This window comes from Stegostoma tigrinum, chromosome 11 (assembly GCF_030684315.1).
Source record: "Stegostoma tigrinum isolate sSteTig4 chromosome 11, sSteTig4.hap1, whole genome shotgun sequence".
Taxonomy (NCBI): domain Eukaryota; kingdom Metazoa; phylum Chordata; class Chondrichthyes; order Orectolobiformes; family Stegostomatidae; genus Stegostoma; species Stegostoma tigrinum.
The window spans coordinates 69,979,761-70,001,160 of NC_081364.1; the positions used below are offsets into that span (position 1 = coordinate 69,979,761).

Here is a 21,400-nt window from a genome sequence, read left to right on the forward strand (position 1 = left end):
AGAGCAAGTGCTGAACATGCAGAAAAGGAGAGATTAACAAGTACCTTGGAACAAGCATATTTGGAGAAGGTTGGGTGAGAGGACTGAGAGAAAGCACTTTGGCAGCACCAGGACACGTGTTTGATTCCAGCCGTGGGTGACTGACTGACTGTGTGGAGTTTGCACATTCTCCCTGTGTCTGTGGGTTTCCTCAGAGTGCTCCCACAGTCCAAAGATGTGCAGGTTAGGTGGATTAGCCATGTTAAATTGCCTGTAGTGTTTAGGGAGAGGTAGTTCAGGTGGGTTGGAAAGGTGGGTTGTTCAGGTGCAAACACTGCAATACCAGGATGATGGGTGGAGAGGATGGAGCAAGCCCCTGTTCCAATTCCTGCTGTAAAAAATCAGTTCAACATAGGGTCCTTAAGTAAAGGACATGTCAGATATTAAAGCTGATAAGAACAGATTTATTTTTATTTGAAAAACTATACTTCATTCATAAGATGTACAAAAAATAAGACATATTTATACACCTACCCCAATCATGCAAGCTGCTCCTGGTTGCCTAGGGGGGTATGTACACCAACTAAAGGAAAAAAAAAACAAAACAAAGCAAAAGCAAAACAAAAGAAAGCAAGAAAAATACCCTGGCAGTCGTCTCCCCGCACAGTCCCCGTTGGCCTCCCTGACCAGTTGGGGAAGGTGCCAGCTGGGCCCAGTTACCAGATAGGGCCCTTGTTTCTATTCTGGACATGGGGTTTCATAGAACATAGAACATAGAACAGTACAGCACAGAACAGGCCCTTCAGCCCACAATGTTGTGCCGACCATTGATCCTCATGTATGCACCCTCAAATTTCTGTGACCATATACATGTCCAGCAGTCTCTTAAATGACCCCAATGACCTTGCTTCCACAACTGCTGCTGGCAACGCATTCCATGCTCTCACAACTCTCTGCGTAAAGAACCTGCCTCTGACATCCCCTCTATACTTTCCACCAACCAGCTTAAAACTATGACCCCTCGTGCTAGCCATTTCTGCCCTGGGAAATAGTCTCTGGCTATCGACTCTATCTATGCCTCTCATTATCTTGTATACCTCAATTAGGTCCCCTCTCCTCCTCCTTTTCTCCAATGAAAAGAGACCGAGCTCAGTCAACCTCTCTTCATAAGATAAGCCCTCCAGTCCAGGCAGCATCCTGGTAAACCTCCTCTGAACCCTCTCCAAAGCATCCACATCTTTCCTATAATAGGGCGCCCAGAACTGGACGCAGTATTCCAAGTGCGGTCTAACCAAAGTTTTATAGAGCTGCAACAAGATCTCACGACTCTTAAACTCAATCCCCCTGTTAATGAAAGCCAAAACACCATATGCTTTCTTAACAACCCTGTCCACTTGGGTGGCCATTTTAAGGGATCTATGTATCTGCACACCAAGATCCCTCTGTTCCTCCACGCTGCCAAGAATCCTATCCTTAATCCTGTATTCAGCTTTCAAATTCGACCTTCCAAAATGCATCACCTCGCATTTATCCAGGTTGAACTCCATCTGCCACCTCTCGGCCCATCTCTGCATCCTGTCAATGTCCCGCTGCAGCCTACAACAGCCCTCTACACTGTCAACGACACCTCCGACCTTTGTTCATACGGTGGTCTTTCCCCACCGCACCTTGGCAGCAGCTGCCCCAAGCTTTAGTGTGTCACTCAGCACATAGTCCTGAACCTTGGAGTGCGCCAGTCTGCAAAACGTGGTCGGGGTCAGTTCTTTCAGCTGGAAGACCAGCAAGTTGTGGGCAGACCAAAGATCGTCGTTCACCGCATTGATGGTCCTCCAGGCGCAGTTGATGTTGGTCTTGGTGTGCGTCACGGGAAACAGCCCGTAGAGCACAGAGTCCCGTATCTCGGAGCTGCTCGGGACAAACCTCGACAAATACCACTGCATCCCCCGCCAGACCTCCTGCGCATAGGCACTCTCCAGAAGGAGGTGATCGACAGTCTTGTTCATGCGCCCCCCCCCCCCACCGGCTGCCGCAGCCGCCTCGAGGACAGCGTGCGGTGGCACAGAGATTCTGGGCATGCATAAAGGATCTCACTGGCAGAGCCCCTCTCACTGCCAGCCAAGCAATGTCCTTGTGCTTGTTTGAAAGTTCTGGCGATGAGGCATTCTGCCAAACGACTGTGGTAGTCTGTGTGGGGAACCGCACGACGGAATCCACCTTCTCCTTTTCCCGAAGGGTCTCGAGGATACTATGTGCTGACCATTGCCTGACGGCCGTGTGGTCAAAGGTGTTTCCTTTCAAAAATTTCTCCACGAAGAACAGGTGGTCCGGGACGGTCCAACTACTCGGAGCGTTCCGCAGCATTGAGGCCAGGCCCATCCTTCGCAACACCGGGGACAGGTAGAACCTCAGTAAGTAGTGACACTTAGTGTTTGCGTACTGAGGATCTACGCACAGCTTGATGCAGCCACACACAAAGGTAGCCGTCAGGGCAAGGCTGGCGTTCGGTACATCCTTTCCCCCATTTTCCAGGTCTTTGTACATGGTGTCCCTGCGGACCCGGTCCATCCTTGATCCCCAAATGAAGTGGAAGATGGCCCAGGTGACCGCAGCGGCGCAGGTCCGAAGAATCGGCCAGGCCTGCGCCATATACAACAGTACTGAAAGCCCCTCGCACCTGACAACCAGGTTTTTACCCGCGATCGAGAGGGAGCAGAGCATCCCGCTGCCTAGCTTCTGCCTCAGTTTGGAGATACGCTCCTCCCAAGTCTTAGTGCACGCCCCAGCTCCACTGAACCAAACACCCAGCACCTTCAGATAGTCTGTCCTGATGGTGAAGGGGATGAAGGAGCTGTCATCCCAGTTGCCAAAGAACATGGCCTCGCTCTTACCCCTGTTGACTTTTGCACCCGAGGCCAGTTCAAACTGGCTGCAGATGTCCAACAGCCTACTCACCAACCGACGATCAGTGCAGAAGACGGCGACATCGTCCATGTACAAGGAGGTCTTGACCTGAAGGCCTCCGCTGCCTGGGATAGCCACGCCCTTCAGGCTCACGTCTTCCTGATGGATGCGGTGAAGGGCTCCATACAGCACACGAACAAGGCAGGAGAGCACGGGCAGCCCTGCCTGACTCCAGATCTGACGGGAAAACTGTCCGATTCCCACCTGTTGATCGAGACTGCGCTAACGATGTTGGTGTACGGCAGTCGGATCCAATTGCAGATGCCCTCTCCAAACCCCAATTTGGAGAGGGCGTCCCTCATGTAAGCATGAGAGACCCTGTCGAAGGCCTTCTCCTGGTCCAGGTTGCCGAGGCAGGTGTCCACCCGCACGTAGGCAATCATATCCCTGATGAGCGCAAGGCTCTCAGCGATCTTCCTGCCCGGCACAGCACAGGTTTGGTCAGGGTGAATCACCGACTCCAGGACAGCCCTGACCCGGTTGGCTATGACCTTGGCAAGGATTTTGTAGTCCACGTTCAATAGTGAAATGGGATGCCAATTCCTAATTTCTTCCCTCTCCCCCTTCCTCTTGTAAATGAGGGTGATGACACCCTTCCTCATGGACTAGCACATTTCCCCTACCCGAAGTGCACTATCGCACACCTCCAGCAGGTATGGCTGACCAGGTCCCACAGAGCGGAATACAGCTCGACCGGTCTTATCCCGTCGCTCCCGGGATTGTTATTCCTCTCAAAGGGCTTGAGGGCTCTGGTCAGCTCGTCCAGGGATATCGGCCGGTCCAGCCACTCCCTCGTGCCGTCGTCTAAGACCTCCGTGATAGATGACAGGAATGACTCAGAGGCCGTGCTGTCCGTGGGCTTCGCGTTGTCCAGTCCGGCATAGAAGGATCTGCCGATGCTCAAAATGTCGGGCCGAGACGACGTCACTGAGCCGTCGTCCTCCTTCAGCCAGCTGAGCACAGAGCTCTCTTTGCGCACCTTCTGAAAGAAGAAATGCGAGCACGTCTTGTCGTGCTCCACAGAGCGGACCCTGGTCCGGAAGGTTATCCTGGAGGCCTCCATGACAAAGAGGGAGGCTTGCTGGCCTCTCACCTCACGGAGGTCCTCCGTGACATCGACCCCCATTGACTGCAGAAGGAGCAGGTTCTGCATCCTTTTCTGGAGTCGCAACAGCTTTCCCTGCCTCTTTCTCGCCTTCTGAACACCCTCGAGGACAAAGAACCCCTTGATGTTCTCCTTCACCATCTCCCACCAGTCGCCCAGAGACTCAAAGAGGGGTTTCACGGTTCTCCAGCCAGCATACTCCCTCTTGGGCTCCTCGACGTTCTCTGGGGTCAACAGAGTTGTGTTGAGCTTCCACGTCCCCTTGCCGGCCTGCTGGTCGTCCTGTAAATGACAGTTGGCCAGCAGGAGGCAGTGGTCAGAGAAGAACACCGGCTCTATGCCGGTGGACCTGACCGAGAACACCTGCGACACAAACAGGAAGTCTATCCTTGAGCTGACAGACCCGTCTGGCCGCAACCAGGTGTGTCTCCACTGCGCTCCATCTGCAGGGATGCAGAAGGCGTCGAGCAGCTTGGCGTCCTTCACCGTGACCATCAGGAATCTAGATGTGACGTCCAGCTTACTCCCCCCACCTGCTGTCCCCACACCGGATCTTCCATCTGCATCGATGATGCAGTTGAAGTCTCCGCCTAGGATGATCGGTGTGGACGTCGCCAACAGGGGTGGAAGGCGCTGCAGGACGGCCAACTGCTCACTCCGTACCACTGGGGCATACATGTTGATCAGCCTCAGGGAATCGTTCCTGTAGGTGACATCAGCCACTAGGAGGCACCCCCCACCAGCTCCTGAACTTGAGAGATGGTGAAGTTGCGCCCACGCAGCAGAATAGCCAGGCCCGAGGAGCGACAGTCGTTACCCCCCGACCAGATCGAAGGCCCACAGGTCCAGGCGCCAGACCATTTCCCGTACCTGCTGAGGTGCGGTATCCCACACTCCTGCAGAAACAGGAGGTCTGCCTTGACGGTGGTCAGGTAGGCCAACATGGACACACATCGTGCAGTAGACTTGACACTGCGCACATTACACTTGCAACTCGTACCCCCATTTGTGGGCAGTGACCGCAGTACCCTCCCCGAGTCCAAGGTCCAGTCCCTCCATCTGTCCCTTCATGTCCATTGCCCAGGTGGACTGCTGGACACTCTCTGGGCTCAGGAAACCATCCGTGCTGCCTTCTGGGTCGCATCCCACCGTCGGGGGTACGGAGGCAGGAGAGTCCGGCTCTGGGTCAGGCTGGGGACACACTGTTCCCTGCTTCCCATCTGAAGGTTCCAGAGGGCCCTCCAGGGCCCCAGTGGCGCGTGTCTGGGTGTCGGAGGGAGCCTCAGGATGCCTCCCGTCCCCTGGAAGCCGGGTGCTGCTTTCCTTCTCCCTGGAAATCTTCAGCTTCTGCTTTGGGCGGACCTCCTCTGAATCCCCCTTGTCAGAGGAGCGCTTATAGCACCCCTGTAGCTGCCTCTTCCCGCCTGATGGTTGCGGTGCTGGGGCCCGCCTTCCTCCTCGCCTTCCGGACTGTCGTCCACTCCCCTGGATCACCTGTCGCCTCCTCCATCGACTCCGGGTTTTCGTGGGGCGGCGGGGGGGGCGGGGTGGTGTGGAGCCTGCAGGGGCGCTTTGCTGGCTTCGGGTCCATCCTGCGGGGCTTGTCCCTCCTGCACGACCTGATCCTCCTGCACACTAGGGGGACCTTGCAGGGGCCTGGTGCCTTCCTCTCCTCCAGGGGGCTGGCCCGCATTGCCCTTGCCGGCGAACTGGGCGTAGGTGGTCCCCCGGCATGGGAATGCCCTGTAAAGCTGGCCCACTTCCCTGCAAATGTTGCAGCTTTTTTCTTTTGGGCAATCCTTTGCAAGGTGTCCCTCCTCCCTGCAGTTCCTATGGTGGCTTTGCAGTCGGCCGCCACGTGACCTGACCTACCACAGGCATGGCAGACTTTGAGTTGCTCTGCGTAGGTCAGGTAGCCCCTGCTCCCGCCGATCGCGAAGCTGGATGGTGGGTGTATGATGTTCCCGTCCGCGTTCGTCCTCAGCGTCACCCTGACCTGCCTCTTACTGGTCCAGATCCCGAAGGGTCCATTATGTTGGTTAGGTCCCCTTCCACCTTCACGTACCTTCCGAGGAAGGTCAGGACATCAACTGCTGGCACATGCGGGTTGTCCATGTGTGCAGTCACCATACGGCTCCTCTGCACCGGCATCACGAACAGCGGGACGGCTGTCAGTACATAAAGGAGGCCCTCTCCACTTTTCGCCTTGAAAACCTCCAGGAAGCGCTCGCAAAGCTTGGCACTCCTGAAGGTTACATCAAAGAATTCTCCCCCGGGGAAATCCTGCAGTCAGTAAATGCCCGTGGCAGAAAACCCACAACAGTCCAACAGGACCCTCTTCACAAAGAAGGTCCGGTCCACAGGTTCACCTTCATCCACTTTCTCCACAGAAACTTGCACAGTGTTCCGGACCTCCTGACCCGGGACACGAGCCCTCGCCGCAGCCATCGTTGCAGGTCAGCTGCTCCCGTCATTGCCTACATCATTCTCTGTCATTGTCTGCAACAGCTGTCTATACAGGCAACTTCACCAATCCCACCCGCTGTGCTCTTCCTTCTGCCCTGTAACTGTCTCATCATGCAAATCTCTCCTGAGGGCCACGAATGATTCTATTTCCAGTGCCCTCTCAGGCAGTGCACGGCTGGCAGGAACCACTCGCTGAAGATGGTGGGTCTACTTCCCTCAATAAATATGACTCTTCAGTACAAAAAAGACGAATCACCACCCCCTCCCTCCAAACCCATCCCACCCCGTCTGTTTCTTTGGAATGTGTAACTGCCTGCAGTGTCAATGTGCCTGCAGTTGCTAAAAGGGTCTGATTTTGTGCTGTTCTATTCTGCGCACTAAACAAACTGAACTGTTTGCAAAGCAATAAATGCCTGCCTCTTCCCAAATCAAATCAAAGCAAATACTTGAAACAAATTCCAGTTCTGATCAAGTTATATCCCTGTCAGGAAGTACTGGGTCACAATTATAAACAGAATTTCTTAGACTAATCCATCTGACCAGCAACATATGAACTCTGGTCCCCAAACTACTCCAACATCCGGAACATCACTCCCCTCCCTTCATGGAAATGAACAGCGTGATGGTGGATATTAAGTTCAGTACATTGAGTAAGTCACAAATGGTTTGGCTTCGACTCTAAACATTCCAATTACAATCTGGTAATTTAGAATTGCAAATTAAGATCCAAGAGCTGTAGAGATATAAAGGATGGAAACAGACTGATTGCTGCAAGTTGTCTATTCGAACCAGATATCCTAAATTATTTTAGTCCCATTTGCCAGCATTTGGCCCATATCCCTCTGTCCCCTTCCTATTTATTTCCCAATCCTGATGCTGTTTAAGAGCTGTGACTGTACCACCTCCTCCATACATGCAGCATTCTCTACATGTAAAACTGTCCCTCAGGTCCCTTTTAAATCTTTCGCCTCTCAACTTAAACCCATGCTGTCAGGTTTGGATTCCTTTCCCTGAGGGAAAGGTATTGCCAATTCACCCCATCCAAGCCCCTCGTGATTTTATAAACCTCTGTAAGGTCACGCCTCAGCCTATGACGTTCCAGGGAATCAGCCCCAGCCTATTCAGCCTCCTCTCCCTGTAGCTCAAACCATTCATTCCAAGCACCATCCTTGTAAATCTTTTTTTTCTGAAACCTTTCAGTTTAACAACTTTCCTGTAGCAGGGATATTTTAACTGAGTGCAATATTCTAAAAGTGGCAATGTTCTGTACATCTGCATCATAACGCCCAAACTCCGATAGACAATACATTGATCAATAAAAGCAAGCATGCCAAATGCCTTCTTCACCACCCTCTCTAACTGTGGCTCCACTTTCAAGGAACTATGCATCTGCTCCCCAATGTCTCTGTTTGGTGACACTCCACAAAGTCCGACCATTAACCTGTAAGTCCTGCCCTAGCTTGCCTTACGAATTCACAACACCTCACATTTATCTAAACTAAACTCTATCTGCCACTCCTCGGCCCATTGGCCCATCTGATCAAGGTCCCGTTGTACTCTGAGAAAACATTCCTCACTCTCCACAACAACATGAATTTTGGGGCCATCTGCAAACTTACTAACCATCCCTCCTATGCTCCCATCTAAATCATTTATATAAAGTTATGGATAAACAGTGTCCCAGCACTGATTCTTGTGACACACCACAGGTCACAGGTCTCCAGTCCGATATATAATACTCCGCCATCACTGTGCCTCCTGCCTTCAAGCCAGTCTTGGATCGAAACGACTAGCTTCCACTGGATTCCATGTGATCTAACCAGTCTACCATGAGGAACCTTTTCAAACACCTTTCCAAAGTGCATCCAAACAATGTTTACCTTCTCTGCCTTCATCAACCTTCTTTGTCACCTCTGCAAAATCCTCAAGTTAGTGGGACTTGATTTACATCACATCAACACCAGAGTCCGATAACTGGGAACAGCACGTGAAGCAAAATGTGTACATGAGATAACAAAGTGTTGAGCTGGATGAACACAGCAGGCCAAACAGCCCACAACCAGCAGCCCCAGAGGACACAGCCACGCTGACCTTTGCCAAATTTTCACCATCCCCCAGACCTCCCACTGACTGAGGTCAAACGGTTAGTCCCCAATAAGGGGCTCACCTTTGTCCCCATTCACCCACACATCTACGAATGGCAGTCACGTTAGGACATCGAGCAGTTTTTTTTTCTGCCACCTTTGCCTCTCCAGCTATCTTCTCCTCTATCCAAGATAACAAAGTGTGAAGCTGGATGAAAACAGCAGGCCAAGCAGAATCTCAGGAACACAAAAGCTGACGTTTCGGGCCTAGACCCTTCATCAGAGAGGGGGATGGGGTGAGGGTTCTGGAATAAATGGGGAGAGGGGGGAGGCGGACCGAAGATGGACAGAAAAGAAGATGGGTGGAGAGGAGAGTATACGTGGGGAGGTAGGGAGGGGATAGGTCAGTCCAGGGAAGACGGACGGGTAAAGGAGGTGGGATGTGGTTAGTAGGTAGGAGATGGAGGTGCGGCTTGGGGTGGGAGGAAGGGATGGGTGAGAGGAAGAACAGGTTAGGGAGGCAGAGACAGGCTGGGCTGGTTTTGGGATGCAGTGGGGGGAGAGGACGAGCTGGGCTGGTTTTGGGATGCAGTGGGGGGAGAGGATGAACTGGGCTGGTTGTGTGATGCAGTGGGGGAGGGGGAGATTTTGAAGCTGGTGAAGTCCACATTGATACCATTGGGCTGCAGGGTTCCCAAGTAGAATATGAGTTGCTGTTCCTGCAACCTTCAGGTGGCATCATTGTGGCACTGCAGGAGGCCCATGGATATGTCATCTAAAGAATGGGAGGGGGAGTTGAAATGGTTCGCGACTGGGAGGTGCAGTTGTTTATTGCGAACCGAGCGGAGATGTTCTGCAAAGCAGTCCCCAAGCCTCCGCTTGGTTTCCCCAATGTAGAGGAGGCCACACCGGGTACAATGGATACAGAATACCACATTGGCAGAGGTGCAGGTGAACTTCTGCTTAATATGGAAAGTTATCTTGGGGCCTGGGATAGGGGTGAGGGATGAGGTGTGGGGGCAAGTGTAGCACTTCCTGCGGTTGCAGGGGAAGGTGCCGGGTGTGGTGGGGTTGGAGGGCAGTGTGGAGCGAGCAAGGGAGTCACGGAGAGAGTGGTCTCTCCGGAAAGCAGACAAGGGTGGGGATGGAAAAGTGTCTTGGGTGGTGGGGTCGGATTGTAGATGGCGGAAGTGTCAGAGGAAGCTGCGTTGAATCCGGAGGTTGGTGGGGTGGTGTGTGTGAACGAGGGGGATCCTCTTTGGGCGGTTGTGGTGGGGGCGGGATGTGAGGATTGTGTTGCGGGAAATGTAGGAGATGCAGTTAACGGCGTTCTCGACCACTGTGGGGGGAAAGTTGAGGTCCTTGAAGAACTTGGACATCTGGGATGTGCAGGAGTGGAATGCCTCATCCTGGGAGCAGATACAGTGGAGGAGGAGGAATTGGGAATAGGGGATGGAGATCCCTCTATCCATCTCCTCTATCCATTTTTGATTTGTCTCTCCCTCTCTCCCTATTTATTTCAGAACCGTCTCCACATCCCCCTTTTCTGATGAAGGGTCTAGGCCTGAAACATCAGCTTTTGTGCTCTTAAGATGCTGCTTGGCCTGCTGTGTTCATCCAGCTCCACACTTTGTTATCTCGGATTCTCCAGCATCTGCAGTTCCCATTATCTCTGATACAAAATGTGTACATTACTGGTTAAAAATACTGAAATAATTTCATTGTCTTCAACTTTAAAATCAAAGGCCGGAGTCTGCAGCTCAAAAGATATCAGAACCACTGGGGTGAGGGGAAACCCACAGTTCAGGAAACGCCCAGGATTCAGGGTGATGTCACTGACCAATTGCCCGTGTGTGATAACATCACCCACTTGAACACAGAGCATTCGGGTCTGCACAAACAGGTGGTGTGCACAGAGGATGTGAGGGTCTGTGGAGTGATTGAAAGGAGACTGATCAGAATGATTCAGGAACTGAGGGATATTAGGTGTAAGGTCAGGTTGGAGAAACTGAAGTTATTCTGCACAAAGCGAAGGAGACTGATGATCTTTGACAAAGATGTCTAGGTCTATGATACTCCCGAACATCCCAGATGTCATCTTTTTTCAAAAACTGCAACTTCCCCTCCACAGTGATCAAAAATGTCCTTGACCGTGTCTCCCGCATTTCCTGCAAGTCATCCCTCTCGCCCACTATTCGCAGTAATAACCAAAACAGGATACCCCTCGTCCCCACGTACCACCCGACCAACCTCCAAATCCAACGCATCATCCTCTGACATTTCCGCCATCTGCAATCCGACCCCACCACCAAAGACATTTTTCCGTTCCTACCCTTATCTGCTTTCTGGAAGGACCACGCTCTCCGTGACTCCCTTGCCTGCTCCAACTCCCCTCCAGCCCCACCACCCCCGGCACTTTTCCCTGCAACCGAAGCAAGTGCATTACCTGCCCCTATATCTCCCCCTTCACCCTGATCCCAGGCCCGAGGAAGACTTTTCACATCTAACAAATGTTCATCTGCACATCTGTCAATGTTATGTACTATATCCGCTGTTCCCGTTGCGGCCTCCTCTACATCAGGGAAACCAAGCGGAGGCTTGGAGACAGCTTTGCGGAACACCTATGCTCTGTTCGCAACAAACAACTACACCTCCCAGTCGCAAACCATTTCAATTTCCACCCCCCCCCAACTCCTCAGATGGCATGTCCATCCTGGGCCTCCTGCATTGCCACAATGATGCCACCTGAAAGATGCAGGAACAGCATCTCATATTTCGCTTGGGAACTCTGCAGCCCAAGGGTGTATCAATGTGGATTTCACAAGGTTCAAAATCTCCCCTCCCTCGCCCACATGCCAAAACCAACCCAGCTAGTCCCTGCCTCCCTAACCATTCCTCCCATCTCAAGTCCCACCCCATCCACTATCCTCACCCAACACCCCCCCACAACGACCTGTCCGTCCTCCCTGGACTGACCTATCTCCCCCTAACTCCACATCGACATTCACCTTCACTGGTTCTAACCCCAACTCTTTGACCTGCCTGTCTCCTCTCACCCTCCTTTATCCATCTTCCATCTGCCTCCCCATCTCCCTATTTATTTCAGAATCCCCTTCCCCTCCCCCATTTCTGAAGAAGGGTCCCGACCCAAAATGTCAAACTTTCCTGCCCCCCTGATGCTGCTTGGCCTGCTGTGTTCATCCAGCTTCACACCGTGTTATCTCGGATGCTTGGAGACTGCTTTGTGGAGCACCTACACTCCCCCCTCACTGACCAACCCCCACCCTGACTTCCCATCTAGACTCACCTCACCTCTACTAGCCTCATTCCTGCCTCCTCAACCTGTCTGTCTTCCCTCTCACTACCCGCCCCTCTCTCCTCACTGACCAACCCCCGTCATATCTCCCTACCTACACTCACCTTTACTGGCTTTATCCCCAACTCCTTGACCTGTCCATCCTCTCTCCACCTATCTGCTCCATGATCTATTTTCTATCACTGCCTCCCCCTCTCTCTATTTCAGTGCTCTGTTCCCCTACTTTTTTTCTGAAGAAGGGTCCAGACGTGAAACATCAGCTTTCCTGCTCCTCTGATGCTGCCTGGCCTGCTGTGTTCATCCAGCTCCACACCTTGTTATCTCAGATTCTAGCATCAGCAGTTCCTGCTGTCCCCATCACCATTCATGACTTGCTCTAGCAGGATAGTTGGCCTGTTGATCTTGCAATCAATCCACCCTGTCTGTAATGCGTTAGTTCTGCTGTTTGCAGTGCAAGCAGTCAAATGCAGTATCTATAACAGTTGAGAGATAATGGGAACTGCAGATGCTGGAGATTCCAAGATAATAAAATGTGAGGCTGGATGAACACAGCAGGCCAAGCAGCATCTCAGGAGCACAAAAGCTGACGTTTCGGGCCTAGACCCTTCATCAGAGAGGGGGATGGGGGGAGGGAACTGGAATAAATAGGGAGAGAGGGGGAGGCGGACCGAAGATGGAGAGTAAAGAAGATAGGTGGAGAGGGTGTAGGTGGGGAGGGGATAGGTCAGTCCAGGGAAGACGGACAGGTCAAGGAGGTGGGATGAGGTTAGTAGGTAGCTGGGGGTGCGGCTTGGGGTGGGAGGAAGGGATGGGTGAGAGGAAGAACCGGTTAGGGAGGCAGAGACAGGTTGGACTGGTTTTGGGATGCAGTGGGTGGGGGGGAAGAGCTGGGCTGGTTGTGTGGTGCAGTGGGGGGAGGGGATGAACTGGGCTGGTTTAGGGATGCAGTAGGGGAAGGGGAGATTTTGAAACTGGTGAAGTCCACATTGATACCATATGGCTGCAGGGTTCCCAGGCGGAATATGAGTTGCTGTTCCTGCAGCCTTCGGGTGGCATCATTGTGGCAGTGCAGGAGGCCCATGATGGACATGTCATCAAGAGAATGGGAGGGGGAGTGGAAATGGTTTGCGACTGGGAGGTGCAGTTGTTTGTTGCGAACTGAGCGGAGGTGTTCTGCAAAGCGGTCCCCAAGCCTCCGGTTGGTTTCCCCAATGTAGAGGAAGCCGCACCGGGTACAGTGGATGCAGTATACCACATTGGCAGATGTGCAGGTGAACCTCTGCTTAATGTGGAATGTCATCTTGGGGCCTGGGATGGGGGTGAGTGAGGAGGTTCTATAACAGTTGACATCAGTTTCAGGTACACATGGTTCTGACCCCGGCGTGTTTGCTTGCACTCGCCACTGAGCCATTGACCAGCTTCATGGGAATCATAGACTGAGGGATTATCCGGGACAAAGAGTCACAGATTCTGGTGGAATACAATTCTGCTTCTGCTGCTGCTGCTGTGGTTTCCATCACCACATGGATGCCCAGTTTTGAGCTGCAATAAGTGCAATGTAATGTTCCCCAGTTCAGACTGAGTCCCCATCGCCTTTGTATGCAGTGACCTACTCTGTTTTCTGATATGGGAACACTTCCATTTTAATATTCTCATTCTTCTGACGGTCTTTCTGTGGTGTCACATCTCCAATTTGTTACATTCCTCAAAACACATTTAACATATTCATCTGAATCTTTTCCCTTCCAGTAGGGGCATCTTCGGGTGGCACGGTGGCTTAGTGGTTAGCACTGCTGCTTCACAGCGCCCAGGATGTAGGTTCAATTCCAACTGTCTGTGTGGAGTTTGCATATTCTCCCCGTGTCTGCGTGGGTTTCCTCCGGGGGGTCGGCTTTCCACCCACGGTCTAAAGATGTGCGGCTGGCTGAATTGGCCATGCTAAATTGTGCATAGTGTTGAGGGATGTGTAGGTTAGGTTGGTACCAAGGGGATTGGTCTGGATGGAGTGCTCTGAGGGCCGGTGTGGACTTGTTAGGCTGGAGGACTTGCTTCCGCACTGTAGGAATGTTTTTAAAGAGAATGTTTCTCGCCCTGACCATGACTAAGAGCTCTGCAGTGTCAGTGATGCAGCGTTATGTCGTTTGAAACCAATGCATTTGTGCACCTTGCGCTGTCACTCACTTCTCAGTGTTTGGGGATCCATGTTGCACAGGGCGTTTGAGCAATTTTGACACACTTTTTCAGAATCTATTCAAAAACACAAATTGTTGAAGAAATTCAGCAGGTCTGGCAGCATCTGCAGAGTGAAAGCAAAGTGAAGCTGTTGGACCCAGTGATGCCTTTTCAAAGCTCCCAGTTTCTGCAGCAATTTTTCTTTCTTCAGATTTCCAGCATGCACGGTGCTTTGTTTTGTTGAAAATTCAGTTAGTGCCGATTCATTTCTGGAGAAACTCAGCAGGTCTAGGAGACAGAGAAACAGAGTTAAGGTTTCAAGTCCAGTGAGACCCTTGTTCAGAACTGGAAAGGATTGGAAAATGATCTTTTTAATACCTTGACAGAGGTAGAGGAGTGGTGACAGGAACCAGAGGGTGTGGAGACGCCGCGCAAGATACAATGTGTTTTCAATTGTGGTGAAAGAGGAGCAGATGTACAGTGGGAATAAATAAAGGTGTGAATGGGGGAGATGGGTTCTCTCTATTGAGTGCAATGTTAACAAGACTCAGACAAGACAAAGTCACATCTTCTGCATCATATCGTGTTCAACATGTCTCCATTAATAACTCTGAATGCCGTGTGCATATATGAACAATATTATCTATCTGCACACACACACTGATTAAACAGTGTATGTAAAATAATTTCTCTTCCATTCCATTTCAAACTACCGTGTTTTGTTTACATTGTCACTCACCATTCCTTCAGCCAAATTTATTCTGTTTATTTCTCTGTGTTTTATTTTATTTTGTCTATGAAGAAGAAATTGGCTACTGGGCGATATCTCGTTAGTCCTGCCCAGTCTGCACAGCCACTGTCTCCTCTTCCTTACTGTTCCTTAATCGATCACATAGATATTGTCTCTGACCCTTTATTCCCAATAAGCAAAGCAACTGGAAATGTAATGTTTACTTTTGGGCGAAAGCCAAAAAATCGGTAAAGAAACGCTGTATAAACTGCAAAAAAAGTTCTTTGTAACTTTCGAAGCAAATTATTGAAAGTGTTGTTTTAAAGATAAAATGTTGCCTTATTGGGGCAGTGAGAGGAAAGTTCAGCGAAATCCACATTTCGAGTCCTTCTCCAGGCAGTTGTGGCCAGAGACAGTGTTTAGATTGGCAGTTGTTGTGGTGGAGGAGACATCAGTGCAGTAACAACCTCTCGATTGGCTCTTAGGTAAACGGTTACATGTGACATCGCATGTGGATGACACAGCAGAATCGATGAGCCTGTGAAGAGAAAGCATCACCTTTCTCCTCTAACTCTATCATTGTGAGAGTAATTGGAGATGGGCACTGAGACCAATAGCAGGCAATGTCAGCATCCCACCCAGACCAGGTATTGTTGTTTCATTAGAAGTGTCAGAGTGAAAGGGGTTAACTGGAGCTGTTTGTTCCGTGACTCGAATTAATGTCAGTCTCCAAGGATACTAACTGTGTCACTGGAGGGCTTCCCTCTGCTATTAATAAGGGGTTTCTTCCAATGCGTTATCCTATAGCTGTGTCATCCTCAACACGATTGGGATCAGCAGCTCCAGGGAGAGGGAGAGATCAGAATCTGTGAAGAGCAGGCAGGAATGTTTCAATAATGGATCAGAATCTCAGAACCACACACGGGAATGTTACAACAATGTACCAGAATCTGACAGGAATAGATTGGAATGTTCCAACCATGGACAGGAGTTTATCCAATGGCCTTTACTGGCTTTCGATCGATTGGTACCTGTTAACATGGCGGATAGAAGCTGTACTGATGATTATTCAAGCTGGTTACTATCCCATCCTCGGGATTGTTGGAGTTCCTGGTAAGTCTCTCTATCTCTGTCCATTCAGTTATTCTGTAAAACTTTGTGAACAGCGTCTCAATTTCTATGATCTATATCTGGCAAAGATGTAAACTACTGTATTCACTTTCAATTACAAACTCTATTCTTATTCCGTGGCTTTTTTCAGCTTCACTTACAAACACCCACGGAGCAACAAACGAGTTCATAACCAGCATTGGCCCATTTTGTCCTGAGCTGATTTATATCACAATATTCCCTTTATCACCAATAATATTCCCAGTTTTCACTTCTTATTCAATGCTCTTTCCGAATAAACTAAAATCTGCTCCTTTCCAGTTGCAGTTCTCTTCTGGCCACACTTGCAGTGACTAATATTTTACTTGTGTACTTATTCTTGTCTCTACGTGGTCCTATGTCAGTTGCAAAGTGTGAGGGCAGTTTTATCCTAAAAACAGGTGGTTACAGCTTTGTGGCACCGGTTTCAGCATAACCCGTCGATAGCCATGAGTGGGTGCCATGTCCATCATTTCCTCAGTGCAGTGCTCCAATGTATTCATTTGGTGACAGAGGACATCTCTCTTCACCTCACCCCCACTGACCCACTGCTGAGTGGGATACATTACTCTGTCTCCACAGAAGAAGATACAGAAAATCTTCCAGAAATTCCACAGGGCAGAGTGACTGTGAAAATGAGAAACTGTGAGAGATTAGAATTAATAAAGAGGAATTACACAAAACTAATTGAACTGAAGTTTGCTACTTTGCTCTGGTACGTCCCAGAGTATACATGGAGGTGGCAATGGAGCTAGTGAGAGTGCTACCGGGTCATACAGCTCTTCAGTTGAACCAGTCCATGCCAAACATAATCCCAAACTATCCTAGTCCCACCAGCCTGGGCTTGGCCCATATCTCTCCAATTGCTTCCTGTTCATTCACTTATCCAAATGTCATTTAAAACTTGTAACTACAAGAAAGAATTATTTGCTACCATACAAAAGTCTTAAGATTGTGGAATTTCTTGTTCCTGCAGATTGGAAAATAACTGTTGTAATCCAGATAAAATCCGGAGTGGGAGGGGAAAAAAAAACTAAAATTTGGACAACTTGTTGCCATTTATGAGGAAATATTGGAATCTTTTATGAGGACTGTGAAAACTTGACACTTGGGGAATCATATTATGACTTGGCAAAGTCAACTTAGGTTAGGAAAGGGAAATCATCTTTGATAAACCTGTGGAGTTTGTGTTAATTACAGCATCCACAAATTTTGGACCTGCGTCCAAATTATCCCCAGAAACATCTTCCATTGCTGCTTCACAGTCTTCCTTGCTACAATTCCTCACTCATGTCTTTGTAGTTTCATTTCTCAATTATAATCGAGTCACATCCAAATGTGAGCAATTCATTTAAACTGAAAGAGGGAGGCTTGAGAGAGAAGACATGGAGAAAGATTGGAGTATTTATTAACTCAGTATATGTCATGTATGTATGAGAGCGAGAGAAAGTGAGAGCGAATGTGGATGGTGAGATGTAAAAATAGAGAAAACTAGAATATCGACAGAAGTAGATGTACTTTCCTATTTGTTTTGGCAGTTCCTGTGTGCTGTGGCCCTTTATCCAGTGCATGCACGACTGAGTAATATGTATATAATAGTTGAAGCATCCACACATGAGAACCAGTGGGAGTGGTGTATTTGAATTAACAGTATACTTTTGATACAGTTACACACAGGTGAATGAATAAAGCTGGAGTGCAGGGGTAAGGGGGAATCTACTACATGGATTGAGAATTGTTTAGTTGAGACCATACAGAGAGTTAATCCCTTTTCCAGACTGAACACTGTTACATGTTTGGACCACAGTAATTTGAAAGGCATGCAGACAATTTGGATGTGACCAGCAAGAGTATACATCTCATTTTGTATTGATTAAATCGTGCGAGGTTGGGAAGTGTTGTTGTCCAAAATGACCTGCATGTCTGTGATCAAAGGTTGCCAAATATAGTACATACAGGGGTATCAGTAATGAGGGAAGTAAATGGTATGTTGTCCTTCATTGTAAATGATTCAAGTACAAAAATAAAGCCATCTTTCTGCACTTGTAGAGCCTTGATCAGAGAGTATTTAGGATCACTGTGTACAATTTGGTCTCTTTTGTAAGGAAAGATCACCTTCCCACAGGCACTGTGCAGGCGATTATCACCAGTCTCATTGCTGAGATGATGGCACCATGAGGAAACTGGCTGTTTAATCTGTAGAGTTACATAGAACATAGAACATAGAACAGTACAGCACAGAACAGGCCCTTCAGCCCACAATGTTGTGCCGACCATTGATCCTCATGTATGCACCCTCAAATTTCTGTGACCATATACACGTCCAGCAGTCTCTTAAATGACCCCAATGACCTTGCTTCCACAACTGCTGCTGGCAACGCATTCCATGCTCTCACAACTCTCTGCGTAAAGAACCTGCCTCTGACATCCCCTCTATACTTTCCACCAACCAGCTTAAAACTATGACCCCTCGTGCTAGCCATTTCTGCCCTGGGAAATAGTCTCTGGCTATCAACTCTATCTATGCCTCTCATTATCTTGTATACCTCAATTAGGTCCCCTCTCCTCCTCCTTTTCTCCAATGAAAAGAGACTGAGCTCAGTCAACCTCTCTTCATAAGATAAGCCCTCCAGTCCAGGCAGCATCCTGGTAAACCTCCTCTGAACCCTCTCCAAAGCATCCACATCTTTCCTATAATAGGGCGCCCAGAACTGGACGCAGTATTCCAAGTGCGGTCTAACCAAAGTTTTATAGAGCTGCAACAAGATCTCACGACTCTTAAACTCAATCCCCCTGTTAATGAAAGCCAAAACACCATATGCTTTCTTAACAACCCTGTCCACTTGGGTGGCCATTTTAAGGGATCTATGTATCTGCACACCAAGATCTCTCTGTTCCTCCACGCTGCCAAGAATCCTATCCTTAATCCTGTACTCAGCTTTCAAATTCGACCTTCCAAAATGCATCACCTCGCATTTATCCAGGTTGAACTCCATCTGCCACCTCTCAGCCCATCTCTGCATCCTGTCAATGTCCCGCTGCAGCCTACAACAGCCCTCTACACTGTCAACGACACCTCCGACCTTTGTGTCGTCTGCAAACTTGCTGACCCATCCTTCAATTCCCTCGTCCAAGTCATTAATAAAAATTACAAACAGTAGAGGCCCAAGGACAGAGCCCTGTGGAACTCCACTCACCACTGACTTCCAGGCAGAATATTTTCCTTCTACTACCACTCGCTGTCTTCTGTTGGCCAGCCAATTCTGTATCCAAGCAGCTAAGTTCCCCTGTATCCCATTCCTCCTGACCTTCTGAATGAAGGTTGTGAAAGAACAACAGATAATTCCATTAAAACTTAGGGTTGGCGGTGAACAATTGTGCCCAAACAACACATTGATATGGTGAGAAATTCCATACTTTACCGATGTAAATATAAGTTGGTTTTACATGTAGAATTGCACAGAGCTCCATGTCGATTGAGAGAGAAATGCTGGCTCTGAATGAACTCTCTCCACATTGATGTGTGACCCTACACTGAATGTCATGTCGTTCACAATCCCGACATTAGCCATAATACCTTACTTCTGAAACAGAAAGCTACTCCAACCAGATTCTGACGTCCATAGGGAACACAAGTCTGTCTTGTCGGAGGATGCGAGCTTGAGATTTTGCACAAAACATTAGGCTTCCCACCTCACTGCTGGAAAACTGCGTTAAAGTACCACATGTGTACCACGAGCAATGGACACATGAGGAATAGCTTGAAGCAGACTATCTGTGCAGCCCCTGCCCCATTTGCTTGTCATGTTGGAGCATCAGTTACCTCACTCTGTTTCCATGTAAGTGACTGTAGGGGCTGAATGGCCTCCTCCTGTTCATGTGTCAGTGACTCAAGGGGCTGTACAGCAGGACCAAGTGCCTCATTGGGCTTCCCTGGGTACCTGTCTAACAGTTCGAGGTGCAAACTAGTGTGACAATGCTGTAACTGTATGAGGTTATTTTGTCCTGGATTCTTTTAAGAGAGGGATTGAACAAGAGCACAAAGCTGTCTAGTTAATAAAACTTGAGTAAACAGCTTGAGAGGCTTTGGCTTTTTTCACAACATCTATTAACTATTTCACGACTGTAGCTCTGAATAAATGTAAACAGAAAGGCACCACAGACTTCTGGGGAAGAGAATTCCCATTCAAAATGCACTTTTAGAATTTCTTCTCATCCATCTTATAGAATCAGAAACTCATGTAATGTAACAATGCAATCTGATCTATTCCCATTTCCCAGTATTTGGCCGATATCCGTCTAAACCCTTCCTAAACATTTACCAATCCAGGTTCCCTTTAACTGTGTAAATGCACCCGTCTCCACCACTTCTGGCTGCACTTTCTGTACACACACCACTCTCTGCATGAAAATGTTGCCCCACGTTCCCTTCTATATCTTTCACCTCTCACCTTCAGCATAGGCACTTTACTTTTTGACTCCTGGGAAACAGATCTTGGCTTTTCAGATTATTCATGCTCCTCATGATTTTATAAACCTCTGTAATATCACCCCTCAGCCTCCAACACTCCAGGGGAAAAAGCTTCAAACTATTCAGCATCTCCCTCTCGCTCAAACCGTCAAATCCAGGAGCATGCTTGCCAATCTTTTCTGCTCCTCTCAAGGTTAACAACGTCCTTCCTTTAGCAGAGCCAACCGAAATACACAGTATTCTTAACGTGGCCTCATCAACATCCTGTACAGGAGCAACATGCCACCCAGCCCGTATACCCAATGCTCTGACTGATTAGGGCAAGGGTGACAAACGTGTTCTTCAGCATCCTGTCTACCTGCTACTCCACTTTCAAGGAACTAAGTGCCTGCACCCAAGGTCTCTTTATCTGGCAACACTCCCCAGGGCCTGAGCATTAACTGTATAAGTCCTGCCTGCTTCACCTTACCAAATGCAAAACCTCTCATTTACCTAAATTAAACTCCATCAGCCACACCTTGGCCCATTGGCCCATCTGATCAATGTCCCTTTGCACTCTGAGATAATCTGTCCATGGCACCACTTTTTGATGTCATCTGTAAACTTACTAACCATGTCTCTGATATTCACATCCACATCCTTTATATTAATGATGGAAAGCAGTGAACTCAGCACTGATACTTGTGGCACACGGCTGGTCACTGGTCTCCAGTCTGTAAAACAATCCTCTGCCTTCAAGCCAATTTTGAATTCAATTGGCTATCTCCCCCGGATCCCATGTGTCCTCCCATTAATAAACTGTCTACCGTTCGGAACCTTACCGAACACCATCCTAAAGTCCATATAGATCAAAAGATATCATCAGGTAGAGGTTGTACTGTCAATGATTCTGATCCTTGAGCATTTAAAAAAACAAGCACAGGATATAGACTGACATTTGAGTAGAATGCTGTACGGTCAAAAATGC

At 49.1% G+C, this 21,400-nt stretch overlaps 1 pseudogene; it reads right to left on the reverse strand.

The window, feature by feature from the left end:
* Positions 1-290: 290 nt before the first annotated feature.
* LOC132210282 (U2 spliceosomal RNA) lies at positions 291-465 on the reverse strand (annotated as a pseudogene).
* Positions 466-21,400: the final 20,935 nt, after the last annotated feature.